General features: G+C 40.6%; 1 protein-coding gene across 1 annotated transcript in view; it reads left to right on the top strand.

Moving 5' to 3' along the window:
• cfap77 (cilia and flagella associated protein 77) overlaps positions 1-13,953 on the top strand; it is a 90,163-nt gene that overhangs the window by 44,603 nt on the left and 31,607 nt on the right. The window lies entirely within an intron of this gene.

Genomic DNA, 13,953 nt, shown 5'->3' with positions numbered 1-13,953 from the left:
TTAGTTTTATTAAGCATTATTAACACTATACTTTACTTACTACACTGTTTCATCAGCCTTATATGCTTATACTCAATGGATATTAATAAGACTTATACTTGTTTTATATGTACAGATGAATATTGTAAGTTTGAACAAATATAGTAATAAATCCTGTGCTGATTTAATTGATGCTGAAAGCAGTTTTTGATAGTTTTAAGTTCAATTCAGGGCAAAATGTTGGGCTTCAGAACTGAAAGATTTGTGTACCTGCAAGCCAAGTGGAACATAGTCTCACATACACACACACTTATAGATGAAGGGTACAACTTAGTTCCAGTCTGTTATGAGAAGCAGCTGTTTCAGTTACCACTGATGGTGGTAAAAGGCTCGGTCCCATGCTTGATGGGGCAAAATTGGTTGAGAAAGATTCAACTTGATTGACTCAAATTATTTCGATTAGAAAATGGCTGCCTGAATGAAGTCCTAATTAAATACTCAGAGGATTTTCAGGGAAGTTTTGGGACTATCAAAGGAGCCAAGGTCACCTCTTACATATTCACCAAGAAGTAATTCCACAATTCTGCTATGCCCACCCAAAGCCATTTGCCTTACAGGCAAAGGTACAGGTTTAAATCAAGTGGCTGGAAAGCGAAGGTATCGTCAAACCAGTGCAGTTTGAGAATGGGCAGCACCAGTTGTACCGATTGTAAAGTCCAACAGATTGGTTCACCTTTGTGGGGATTTCAAACAAGCAGTAAACTGCTTCTTGTTGCTGGATAAATGCCTAACTCCTTGCATAAAGGATTAATATGCAAAGGTAGTGGTGGGGTGGGGGAGTCTGTCCTTCACAAAGCTGGACATGAGCCATGCTTGCCTTCATTTGGAATTTGATGAGGATTACCAGAGGTATGCTACAATTTATACCCATGAGGGTTTGTACCAACATCTGCAATGCCTTTTGGGGTATTATCAGCTGTGCCATTTTCCAATAGATAATGGAGAACATTTTATAAGATCTACCCCAGTTCGTCATTTATCTGGATGATGTGCTAATAACCAGGAAAACCAATAAAGAGCATTCAGAAAACTTGGATTAAATGCTTAAACATTACTCCAAGGTGGGGGCACACCTGAGGAGGGAAAAATGTGTGTTCCAAGCACCCCGAGTGACCTACTTGGGCTACAGAGTCAAAAAGACAGGGTAATACCCAATGGAAGATAAAGTGAAGGCAATCAAAGGCTCCCCAGTACCCATGTCCATAATGAAACTTGGGCGTTTCCTTGGCTTGGTGAATTATTACAGAAAATGCATACATAACATAGCCTCCATCCTGGCACCCTTACATTTGCTATTGAAAAAGGGTCAGCGAATTGTCTTATAGCCATGATGTAGCTTTTAGGGAAGTAAAGAAACAGCTATCATTGTCAGGGGTGATTAATGATCCATCTTGGCCTCCTCCTGTTGTCCCAGCATTACAGAAACCAGTCTTCAGCTGATTTGATTCACTCCACAGGATATCAAAAAATGGTTGGAGACACTGGATACTACAAAGGCTAGGAATACTGCATTCAGTAACTCACCTCCTGAGTCCCCAAAGCCTGTTCACCATCTACAAGGCACAAGTCAGGAGTGTGATAGAATACTCCCCATTTGCCTGGAATGCATAAAGCTCCAACAACACTCATGAAGCTTGACACCATCCAGAACAAAGCAACATGATTGATTGGTACTACATCCACTTTATTCTTCATTGACACTCATTAGCATCAGTATATAGTACAAGATTCACTGCAGAAATTCACCATTACGGGTCAAACACATTGCATTGGTTCAAGAAGGCAGCTCACCACCACCTTGTCAATTGCAACTATTGACAGGCAACAAATGTTGGCCAGCCAATGATGCCCACATTCCACAAGAATGAATTAAAGAAACAAAAAAAATAGAAACGCCCAATAGCATGTGCTTCCTGGACTTTGGCTGATGATGTTCAAAGATATGCCCAGATAAAGAAGGATAGTTTGCCCATCATCTTTGGTGTGTGTAATAGTAATGGTCTACAAAGCCCTGATAAGGCTACTTAAAGAGGACAGGGCCATGCCACCCCATAGCTTCAGGTCAAGTTCTGCAGTGGGCTCTTATTCTAATGTGTATAATTACAAGCTGGAACACCATCTAGGAGTCTAGATTAGAGTGGTGCTGGAAAAGCACAGAGAGTCAGGCAGCATCCAAGGAGCAGGAAAATCGACGTTTCTGGCAAAAGCCCTTCATCAGGAATAGAGGCAATGTGCCTCTATCCTGTCTAGGGGGCCAAGTGGCAAATGCTAATGCCTCGAGCTGCCTCCTTCTGGTGGATACACCACCAGTGATGCTGCCACTGCAAGAGTTCATTCTGGTTTTAAACTTTCCAGACACCCTTCCAGTCACCGCTGACAATATCAGACTGTGGACTCTAAAAGATGCTATCCTGGCAAAACTGAAACAGCCAGTGGTGATGGGGGTAACAAAAGGGCCATTACAACCAGAATTGAAACCTTTCTGGATCTGGCAGGACCAGATCATAGAAAAGTCAGCATGTTATTATGGGGAGCAAGAGTCATTGTCCAAGCAAAGGTTGCCACCAGCTACTAGCTAAACTCCATCAGGGTCATTCAGGGATTTCCAAAATGAAGATGTTGGCGAGAAGTTTTGTCTGTGGCTGGGATTGGATGTCAACATAGCCACACTGGTGGGACAGTGTCTAGAGTGTCTGTAAGGACAAAATGACCACTAGCAGCTCTCCCACATTGCTGGGAACAGCCTGGACTCAGTTACACATCGACTATGTAGGCCCTTTCATGGACTCAACGTTCTTAGTCATTGTGGACACCCACTCAAAGTAGTTGAATGTCCATCCAGTTAATTTTTCAAACACAGGGATGACAATTGAAAGGTTGTGAGCATTTTTTGTAATACAAGGTGTTAGTCACTGACTTGTCACCAGAAGAGGAGATTTTATTGCCCGTTGTGCCTGTGCTGGCTCCATGAAGGAGTAATTCACCAAGTACCACGCCCTTACCATTGCCCCATTGTCTGCATTTTTTTTCTTTTCAGATAATGATCAAACCGTCTTTGGAAAACCTTAATTGACCCTTCATCTACCATACTTTGTGGCAGTGCATTCAGATCCGAGCTACTCACTGCGTGACAAAATTTTTCTGCAAGTCGCTATTGCTTCTGTTGCCAATTAGTTTAATTTTGTGTTCTCTATTTCTCAATCTTTCCACCAATGGGGACAATTTCTCTTACTTACAATATCCAATCCCTCATGATTTTGAATGCCTCTTTGAAATCTCCACTCAACTTTTTCTTTGCCAAGGAAAATTTTCCAAACTTCGTTAATTTTCCTACATAACTGAAGTTCTTCAACCCTGGTGAATCTTTTCTGCATTGTGCTTTAAAGTATGATGCCTAGAACTGGACACAATAATCCAGTTGAAACCAAACCTGTATTTTTGGAGATTCTTTGGTCAGAAATACAGCCACTGTGTCACATGGCAAGAGCCGAGTTGGAAATCATGCTCAGCGGATTTACCACATGGGATATTTCTTTGTTAACCATCCCAGAAAGCCGATCACTTTGCTGGAACCCCGCCAAGTTATGAGCAAGACTCCAGCTGTTTCAGTCGAAGAGCAGTGTTGTCTTTTTAAAAATTAGCTTAGTAGTTTATTTAGAAAGCAAAGAGATGAGCTTTAATACAAATCAACCCCAAATCAATTATGTTGCTGTTTGCCAGAATCAGTGACTGCACCAGGAAAAAATATTTTTGCTCCAGAAACCTGTTACCAGGTAAATTCATGATGTGGAGGTACTGGTATTAGACTGGGATGGACAAGGCCAAAAGTCACATGACACCAGCAGGTCTATTTGAGATCACAAGCTTTCAGAGCACCGCTCCTTTGTCAGGTGGCTTGACCAGATAAATTCTGAGTACTTCCGCCAGATCAAACTTGGAGTCATTTTTAACTGTACATGGTTCAAAGTAGTGTTAGAGTCATAATTTGTGTTTGGTTGGAGGAATCAATTGACGATCCTAAATGGCTGATGAAGTTTATGCGTATTGTTATGATCCCAGGATGTTATTACTGGACAAGTCAGATTCAAGAATGAAATCAGGCTTGATTAGTCATAATTTATTTGTTTTTTTAGTTTTAATAAGATGTTATTTCACTGAAATACAAAAACACAGTGCTACAGATTTGGATTTAACAATAAAATAGAAATTTATTTTGCAAAATAAATGAATAATAAAATAGAATAAACCAAACAGTAACACATGGTAGAAGTTTGAAGATTTTGACCGGACTAAACATTTGTGCATTTGGTTACACCTCTAAATCCCAATAGTATTTTTTACAGTACACACTCTAGAGAGAATTTCCTTCTTTATCACACCCACAAAGCTTTATTTAAATGTGCTTCAATAGTGTGGTCTTGAGAATCTAACCACCTCTTCCTTGTGTTCTTTATGCAACTGAGCTTAGACTTTCTCAGCTTCAGATAATCCCTTTAGGGTTTTAACCAAATATTTATGCTCTGGAATCTTCAAACTAAACTCCTTACACCAAGGAACCCTGCTTCTTTATAGTTCTAAACTATCTCCCTGGGATGACTGTTTTACACATCCAACTTCAGCCAAGTAAAGCAAAACTGTCCAAGCTTTAGGTGCTTCACCCAAAAATAACCTACAATTTCTGGACCCTTCTAACTGTAATCTAATGCACAAATGTTTAGTCTGGTCATAAAATTCATACAATGAAAATAAAACCAGGAAGTCTTTTATGCTGCATTTTAAAAGAAATCACTATGGCTACAGCAATATTAATAACTTAAACATTCCATTCCTTCATAGACACAGACCTAAACCACAAGCCACTAATTCAAAATACAAACTTTAAAATAAATAATATTAAATCAAATATAAATCATGCACATTATTATCCCAGTAAAGGAAAATTATTCCACCTTGATGGAATTACTTTTAAAGTCCACAGTAATTGTCACTGTCAAATATCTGAGTCATGCTTCGGAGTCAGAACCTTAGGAAACTCTTGGGGAACATAATAATTCACATTCAGAAATGAAGGCAGTCATATGACACAAGCCAAGAAATAGCATTCAAAAGCAGTGATCTCACACTTCAGGAGCAGATTAAAAATCAAGAACAAATTAGAAGTATAAAAATTCAAACATCAATCTATTTAACAGCAATTAGATTTTGTAGTTCTAAACAGCGGGATGATGAATTCTGCAGTATGTATCACAACCTTGGGTTAAATATTAAATTAAAATAGTGCCTGTTTACCCAATACAATGGCAAAGCATCCTACTGAAATTCCAAAATGGCATGCAGGAAAAATACTTCGCCCATTTTCAGCCAAAAACCAAACTTGCCGTGATGCTGGGTGAAGAACAACAAAAACTAACTGTATCTTAGCCATGCCTGAAGGTGGCTTTAGGACCTTTGCAAATGCAAACATTGAGCCTGGGGCTTATTTGAGGTCCAATAACCAACTTCTTTTTTTCCCTGAAGCATACAATGCAATCAAGGCCAACACTTGGGAAAACTAGTTCTAAACAACACCTGCAAATAAAAACTAAGCAACTTGTATGATAAAATAGAAAGTTCTCTCCCCTCCCATGTAGATGGAGAAGTAATTAGCCATAGCTCACAAGGAACTATAGAGTATCTTTGATAAAGAGACACAGTTAGTTCAATAAATGTGGGACACCACACCACATTAAGAGGAAACATGTCCTAAGTCGACTTCAGCCAAGATGGGAATTGAAACCACACTGTTGGCATTGTTCTGAATGACACACTGACAGCTCCCACCTCTCCTCCCTTTTATTATTAAATAAGCACCAAACGGCTTACTGGATTTTACCAATGATACCTTGTTATTAATCCACAGGTACGAGTGAAAGAGCCTAAGACATTACTTTTTGTTAGTTGGCACCCCTAAAGCACGACTCAAATTGGAATTCTGTTGGATAGGAAACAGAGCTGTTATATTGCTACACCTTATGGATCAGCATTTTAATGCACCAGTGCAAATGCTATTGGAGTAACTGTACATTATCCACCCTTGTACTAGTTGTGTTGTAAATTATAATTGGAAGATTTCATCTTTGCATTATTAAGTTAATCTCCATATGCTTTCCTACATCTGCATTTGACTATGTACTGTATCAGTAAAAAGATTCTATTGATTAGTCCATGTTAACATATGGGACAGAATTCTTCCAGGCCTTGAATGATGAATCATAAGACAGTTGGGAAACTTGGAAAGAATGAAAAAATGAGATTCTGGACATCAACAAAAAAAGGTCTTATTTTCCACATAAGGTTTCATAGCCTAGGTGAAAATCTCACTAGTAAGTGGCAAGGGTCTCATTTCCAATTAATTAATTCTTTGCCTCAGTTATAAACAGTTAGCTACTTTTCCCAGGCAGTGAACAGAAACTAGACAGCACCAATTTCTGACATAAAAGTCAAAATGATTACTTGGTAGTGTTGCGACACAGGGTAAACCCAAGTGCTTAATTTAAAACCAGCAACACAGCAAAGATTTATCCCGTGCAGTAATCTGTAAAAATTCAAGTGGCCAACAACTACTTAAAGTAAAAATTAACAACTTTATTTCTTAAAGTATAACAGAGAATAATTAACTAACAACTATTTACCATTCCTTACTCTAACCTATCTATCTATTACCTTCCCTTCTATAATACTAGTCCAATAAAACTTCCAATCAAGATTTACAAAACCATCCTCTTCTCTCAAAACCAGACAGTTTTCATTCTTCTATTCAGATCTTCCTGTGTCTTCTTTTTCTTAGGAATTTCTGCATCACAGGTTACCGATCGAAAAGATACTTTTAAGAGAGCTATTTTTCAATTAGTCTGTTTGCACGCTGGGCTTGGCAGTTCTCCTCTCAACCATTAAAGTTTCCCCAGTCTTGTACCCGCAAAGCATTGGATTGTGTCATTGACTCTTAAGATTGTCAATATACTCAATTCAAATTGGATTGGAGTTTCATATTTTTCAAGGTATAATTTAAACTGATGGCTGAATTCAAATTTGTGTTTTTGTCTCACAGAAACTCAGCAAGTGCTGTTTGTTCTGAATAAAGTGTTATTTTGTAAATTTTCCAGCACTCGGTGTACTTGCCAAGTCCTTCACTCTCTTAAAGGTACAACCACATCTTCATAATAGTAGTTGCAGGTCACCGGCATCTTCTCGGGTATCCATCTAGGACAGCATCCTCCAACATCCCAGGGTACACTGCATGGGCAGTGACTGCCTGCACCCTCCATCCAGGGAGATAGTTTTGGAAAAGCCAACCTCACCACATCATCATGGCGTATCTTGGACTTACTTATAATACATTTCAGTAGTTCATTACTACAATTTGGAGCTCACTGACAGCTTTCAGTGTAATTCTGCTGCTAGGCTGCTTTATATTCTGTGATATACTCATCTCAAACATTAGAACAGGTTGCATCTCAGAGCGTTTAGTTTGTTTTCTTAGAACTCATTTGCTTTGCGTTGACTTGGATGCTCACAACATCTCTGCCTTACTTTTTGTGCATTGGTGCTATTGAAAATCTGCACGCTCAGAACAGTTCTGTCTTTCCTTGCGTTTTAGTACAGATGGAAAGCCAAGCAGTTGGTCATGTTGGCCAACCATGATTAGTCAAGGGGACGGTCCTGCTGCTGTGTACAGCACTGTGTTAAGTCAATATCATACTTGCAGCAGGTGTCAACAGCTTATTGCAGCAAACACGCTGAATATACTTCAACAAAATGAGCATGTCACACTATCTAAGGAGACTAGTCACACAAGAACAGAATTGATACGATGCAGAAGGAGACTGTATGGCTCATTGTCCCTGTACTGGTTCTTCAAAGAACATCATTATCTTGGGCCAATCTCCTGCTTTTCCTCATACCTATGCACACTATTTCTATTCAAATAATCATCCAGTGCCTTCTTGAATGGCTCTGTTGAACCTGCCTTCACTACATTTCCATCAGTGCATTCCATAGCCTAACTATTTGCTGCATGAAAAGAATTTATCTCTCATCATCCTGGCCTCTTTTGCATGTCACTTCAGGATTGTTGGGCCAGAATCCTGGAGTTCCCTCCCCAGTGGCATTGTTGATCTACCTCCAGCACATGGACTACAACAGTTCAAGAAGACAGCTCACTTCCACTTTCTAAGGGCAACTAGGACAGACAATAAATGCTGGTCAAGTCAGTGACACCCACATCCCACAAGACAATAAAGAAAAAAAATCTGTCTTCTTGTTCTTGTTCCTTTTACGAATGGGAGCAACTTCTCCTTATCCATTTACAGGAGCCTGTGCATAATTTTGAAAATCTCTACCAAATCTCCTCTCAGCCTTCTTCTGTCCAAGGAGAGCAGTCTTAATTTCTTTGATTTCTGTACACAGTAGTCCAGCTGGGGTCAAACAGGTGTCTTATGCAAGGTCAATATCACCTCCTTGGTATTGTATTCCATGCACTCATTAATAAAGCTGAGGACACAGTATGCTTTATTAACTGTTCTCTCCATCTGTCCTGCCATTTTCAAAGGTCTATGCACATATATACCTAAGTCCCTCTGCTCCTCCATCCCCTTTACAATTGTACCCCCCATTTTATCTTGTTTTTTTAATGTTCTTCTCTGCATTGAACCTCATCTGCTCCTTCCACCAAATTGTTCATGTCTTCTTGGAATTCAACATTCTCCTCCTCATGGTTTACTATTCTACTTTGTATCATATGCAGACTTTAAAATTGTACCCTGCAGATCAAGATCCATAAATATCAGGAAAAGCAAGGTCCCAAAACCGACCCCTGGGAACTCCAGTACAAAGCTTCCTCCAGCCCAAACACTATACATTGAGTATTACTCTCGGTTTTCTATCACTCAGCAAATTTTGTATTCATGTTGCTACATTCTCCTTTATACCTTAACCTAAAATTTTCCTCACAGGTATATTGTATTCTATAGTATTAAATACATCCTGGAAATCCAAGTTTATCACATCCATAATGTTACCTTCATTGAGCCTTTCCATTCCCTCCTGAAAATATTCCAGAAAGTTAGTTAAACATGATTAGATTAGATTCCCTACAGTGTAGAAACAGGCCCTTCAGCCTAACAAGTCCACAACGACCCTCCGAAGAGTAAGCCACTCTGATCCATTCCCCTATTTACCCCTAACGAATGCACCTAACACTAAAGGCAATTTACCATGGCCAGTTCATCTGAGCTGCACAACTTTGGATTGTGGGAGGAAACCGGAGCACCCGGAGGAAACCCACACAGTCAAGGGAGGAGAATGTGCTAACTCCACACAGAGAGTTGCTTGAGGCTGGAATCAAAGCCGGGTCCCTGGCGCTATGAGGCAGCAGTGCTAATGACTGAGCCACCGTGCTGCTCAAAGACCTATCAGTTTATAAACTGAATTATTTCCAACTTTATACATTCAGATATAGTTGAAGGGAAATTGATGATCAATGAACTTGATCTATTGTTAATATTAAATCTTAAGTTTCATAAAGTATTTTTAGACACAGAGAGAATGTGCAGACTCAACACGGACAGTCACCCAAGGTAGGGATTGAACCTAGGTCCCTGATGGTGTGAGACAGCAGTGCTAACCACTGAGCCACTGTGTCACCCATAATTTCCCATAAATCCATAAGACATAGGCCATTCAGCCCATAGTTTCTGCTGTACTATTCAGTGAGATCATGAGTGAATTGACAATCTTCACCTCCACTTTCCTGCCTTTTCCCCATAACCCTTGATTCCCTTGCTGATTAAAAATCTGTTTCAGCCTTGAATATGCTTAATGACTCAGTCATAACAGCTGTCTGCAGTAAAAAATTCCAGAGATTCACAATCTTCTCAGAGAAAAAATCCTCCTCATCTCTGTCTTAAATGTGCGACCCCTTATTCTGAGACTCTCCCAGAAAGGGAAACTATAAGACAATAAGAAATAGGAACAGGAGTAGGCCTTTCGGCCTCTCAAACCTGCTCCATCATTCAATATGATTATAGCTGATCAAACATTCTTAACGTCCACTTTCCTGCCCTTTTCCCATAATCCTTGATTCTTTTACTGCTTAAGAATCTATCTGTCTATCTCAACCTTAAATATACACAACGACTCTCAGGATTTCTAAAGGCTCACTACCTTCTGAGAGAAGAAATTCTTCCTCTTGCCAGTCTTAATTTGGCAACCTTTTATTTCTGAGACTATGCCCTCTGGTCCTAAATTCACCCATGAGAGGAAACATCATCTCAGCATTTACTCTTGTCTAGTTCCTTAAGAATCCTATATGTTTCAATTAGATCACCTCTCATTCTTCTAACTCCAGTGAAAGTCCTACATCATTGGACCCAACCTTGTGTTGACCATGCCTCTTAGCAGTGGAGGCCCATGCTTGTAGTTCATACACCAAACTTTGGTCCCCAAGCAAACTGACTCTCTCACTTAGTGGAGACTTGTGTCAAGCATTGGCATTTCTGATGTTTTATCCATTTCCCCTGGGTCCAGGAAGATCAGATTTAACTTAGTGCTAAGTCTTCTCCCTATTAGCAACTTTGTTGGAATTATCCTTGTAGTTGCATGAGAGGTGGTCCTATAATCAAATAGGAAACGGGACATTTTGGTAACTAGTGAAGCTGTAGGCAGTTTCTTTGAGCCAGCCTTCAAAGTTCAGATTTCTCTTTCTGCCAGACCATTGGATGATGGATGGTATGGAGTTGTCATCATCTGTCAGATGTCATTTGACTTTAGCAAATTCCAGCTGGTAAATGATGACCCATTACCTGTGACCAACATTTCCGAGAGTCTGTGTATTGCAAAGTTGCACACAGTTTTTCTATCGTCATCCCCATGTTTGATGAATGAACTCTATGCATATCCAACAACTTTGAAAGGCCGTCCACAATGACTAACAACATTGAGCCCATGAAATGATCGGCATAGTCAACGTGTAACCAGATCCAGGGTTTACACAGCCATTTCCACAGTAATCTTTGTCCTTGTTGACACTCTGGACACTGCCTCACCAACACGGCTATGTCTGCATCCAATTCTGGCCACCAGACATAACTTATCGCCAACATCTGGGCAGCACGGTGGCACAGTGGTTAGCACTGCTGCCTCACAGCGCCAGGGATCTGGGTTCAATTCCTGCCTCAGGTGACTGACTGTGTGGAGTTTGCATGTTCTCCCCGTGTCTGCGTGGGTTTCCTCCGGGTGTTCCGGTTTCCTCCCACAGTCCAAAGTGTGCGGGTCAGGTGAATTGGCCATGCTAAATTGCCCATAGTGTTAGGTAAGGGGTATGGGTGGGTTACGCTTCGGCGGGTCGGTGTGGGCTTGTTGGGCTGAAGGGCCTGTTTCCACACTGTAAGTAATCTAATCTAATCTTCATTTTGGAAATTCCTGGATGACCCTGGTGGAGTGCAGCCAGTATTTGGCAGCAACCTTTGCTCGGGATAATCACTCTTGCTCCCCATAATAATATGCCGTCTCTACTGTGATCTCCAGGTCCAAAAAGATTTCAATTCTGGTTGTGGTGGCCCATTGTGACTGTAAGTGTGTCCACAAAAATTAAAACCCTTATGGACTCTTCCTGTGGTGGTGTATCTGCCAGCTGGAGGCGGCTCAATGCATCCACATTTGCTACTTGGCCACCCAAGCACCCAATTTTTAATCATGAGCACTTAGTATTAGAGCTCACTACTGAATTTGGCCTAAAGCTATGGGTAGCATGGCCTTGTTCTCTTTAAGAGGCCTAGCAGGGGTTTATGAGTCTGTTACTATTTCAAATTTACATCCGTAAAGGTATTGGTGGAACTTGCTTATTCTAAATACGACCACCAAACCTTTCTTCTTTACTTGGCCATACTTACACTCTGCATTAGCTTAATTCCTGAATGAGTATGATATTGGGCATTCCTCTCCTTTGGGCTACCTAGAAGCTAATACTACATGATGCCATACAGAGAGGCATTGCATGTCAATACCAGATCTTATTTGGGATCATAGTGTGCCAACACCTTAGAAAACGGTAACTGTTTCCTCACTTCTCTAAAAGCTATGGCTTGGCCATGTGATCATTTCCAAGGCTGAATCTTTCTTAAGAGACGATGCAAAGGTGCCAGAATGGAGGCCAGGTCATGTGTGAACCTTTTGTAATAATTTACCAACCTAAGGAAAGATCTAAGCTCTGGTATTGATGTGAGAGCAAGGCATCTTTGATCGCCCTCACTTTATCTTGCAATGGGTGTAACCCAGTTTTTGTCGATCCTTTAGCCATAGTAGATCATTTAGGGTGTCTGAAACACACATTTTTCCCTTCTTAGGCTGGGAGAAACATCCAAACATGCTTTAAGTGCTCCTTATTGGTTTTCCCTGTTATTTGCATGTCATCAAGATAAATGGTGACCTGGAGCAGACCTTGTAAAACTTTCTCCATCGTCCACTAAAAAATTGCACAGGCTGGCGATACCCAAATGGCAGTGTCATATATTGATATAAATGAGTATTAATTGGAGCATTCTTCTGGGAATCCTAACCTAGTCACAATTGCAAGTATGCATGGTTCATGTCCAGCTTCATGACGGATATCACACCCCACCTCCCCCCACTACATCCCACCACCCCACACCAGTTTTACATATAAATCCACCAAGTAAGGGATTGGGTATTTATCCAACTGTGAAACACGGATTACCATTTCAAAATGCACACAAAGGCAAACCAACTGTCGAGTTTCACAATCAGTACTACTAATGCTGTCCTGTTTTAAACTGGACTGATTTAATAATTCCATCACTTCCCAGCCTTTTTTTTGCCTGTAATTTTGCCCATAAGGCAAATGGCACTGGGCAGGCCTTGCAGAATCGTGGAATTGCTTCCTAGTCAACATGCAAGGTGGCCTTGACTCCTTTGATAGTCCTTTATGAAAAACATCCAGGTATTTGATTAGAATTTCACTCAGGCAGCAATTTTCTAATCGAAACATGTTCAGCCAATCGAGGTGAATCTTTCCAATTTTGCCCCATAATGCTTGGGCCTGAGTCTTTTATTACAATCTGTGATAACTGAACCAGCTGCTTCTCATAATAGACTGAAACTGAGGTTGTACCATTAATGTGTAGAGGTTCCCTGGTATACGTTCTGAGTCTAGCTGAGGTCTTTGCACAAATCTAAGGATTGGAATCCACAGTGAATTTTGTTAAAGACTAGTTCTGCAATCATTGAAACAGCCGCGCCAATATCAAACTCCAGTAGAACTGACTGACCATTTAACCAGATGTTTATTTTAATTGGTTCTGATTTGGATGTTGCTAAGCAATTTAACTATTCTAAAACAGATGCAGGTGGTCTTTCTAAGGTGTGCACGTTCCTGGATACTGGCCTATGAGTTCTCTTACTCCATTTCAGTCGAGTGAGACTCTTCTGCTGCCTTGAGTCTGCATACCAGCAGCAACTACAATGGCTTGCTGGCCTGGATCTTGAAGAAACTTTTAACCGTTTGGCCTGGGCTTGGCTTTGTTTTGGAGTTTTACTGTGGGCTGACCTAGAGTCCCTTTGTTCAGGATATGTCCTGAGTGAGGCTATGCAATTGCCTTCACTCAAGTGGTTTTCCCCAAACTCAGTCAAACTGCTGAGGGTGTCCACTTCCATTGAATAATCTACAACTCATATGCTCCACTCACCGCATTTTCCAATGATACAGCCAGTTGTAGTGGCTATTTAGTCCAATTGGGCTTCAGCTTGTAAGCTGTTCTGCATGGTTACATCATTAATCCCATGTACCAAACAGTCTCTCAGTATCTCATTAAGGATTAAGCCAATCGTAAGTTATCTTAACCTAGTCAAAAATCTCAATAT

The sequence above is a fragment of the Hemiscyllium ocellatum genome, chromosome 21 (genome assembly GCF_020745735.1).
Source record: "Hemiscyllium ocellatum isolate sHemOce1 chromosome 21, sHemOce1.pat.X.cur, whole genome shotgun sequence".
NCBI lineage: Eukaryota > Metazoa > Chordata > Chondrichthyes > Orectolobiformes > Hemiscylliidae > Hemiscyllium > Hemiscyllium ocellatum.
Note: the sequence above shows the minus strand (reverse complement) of the source record. Positions and strands in the feature narration are given on the sequence as shown.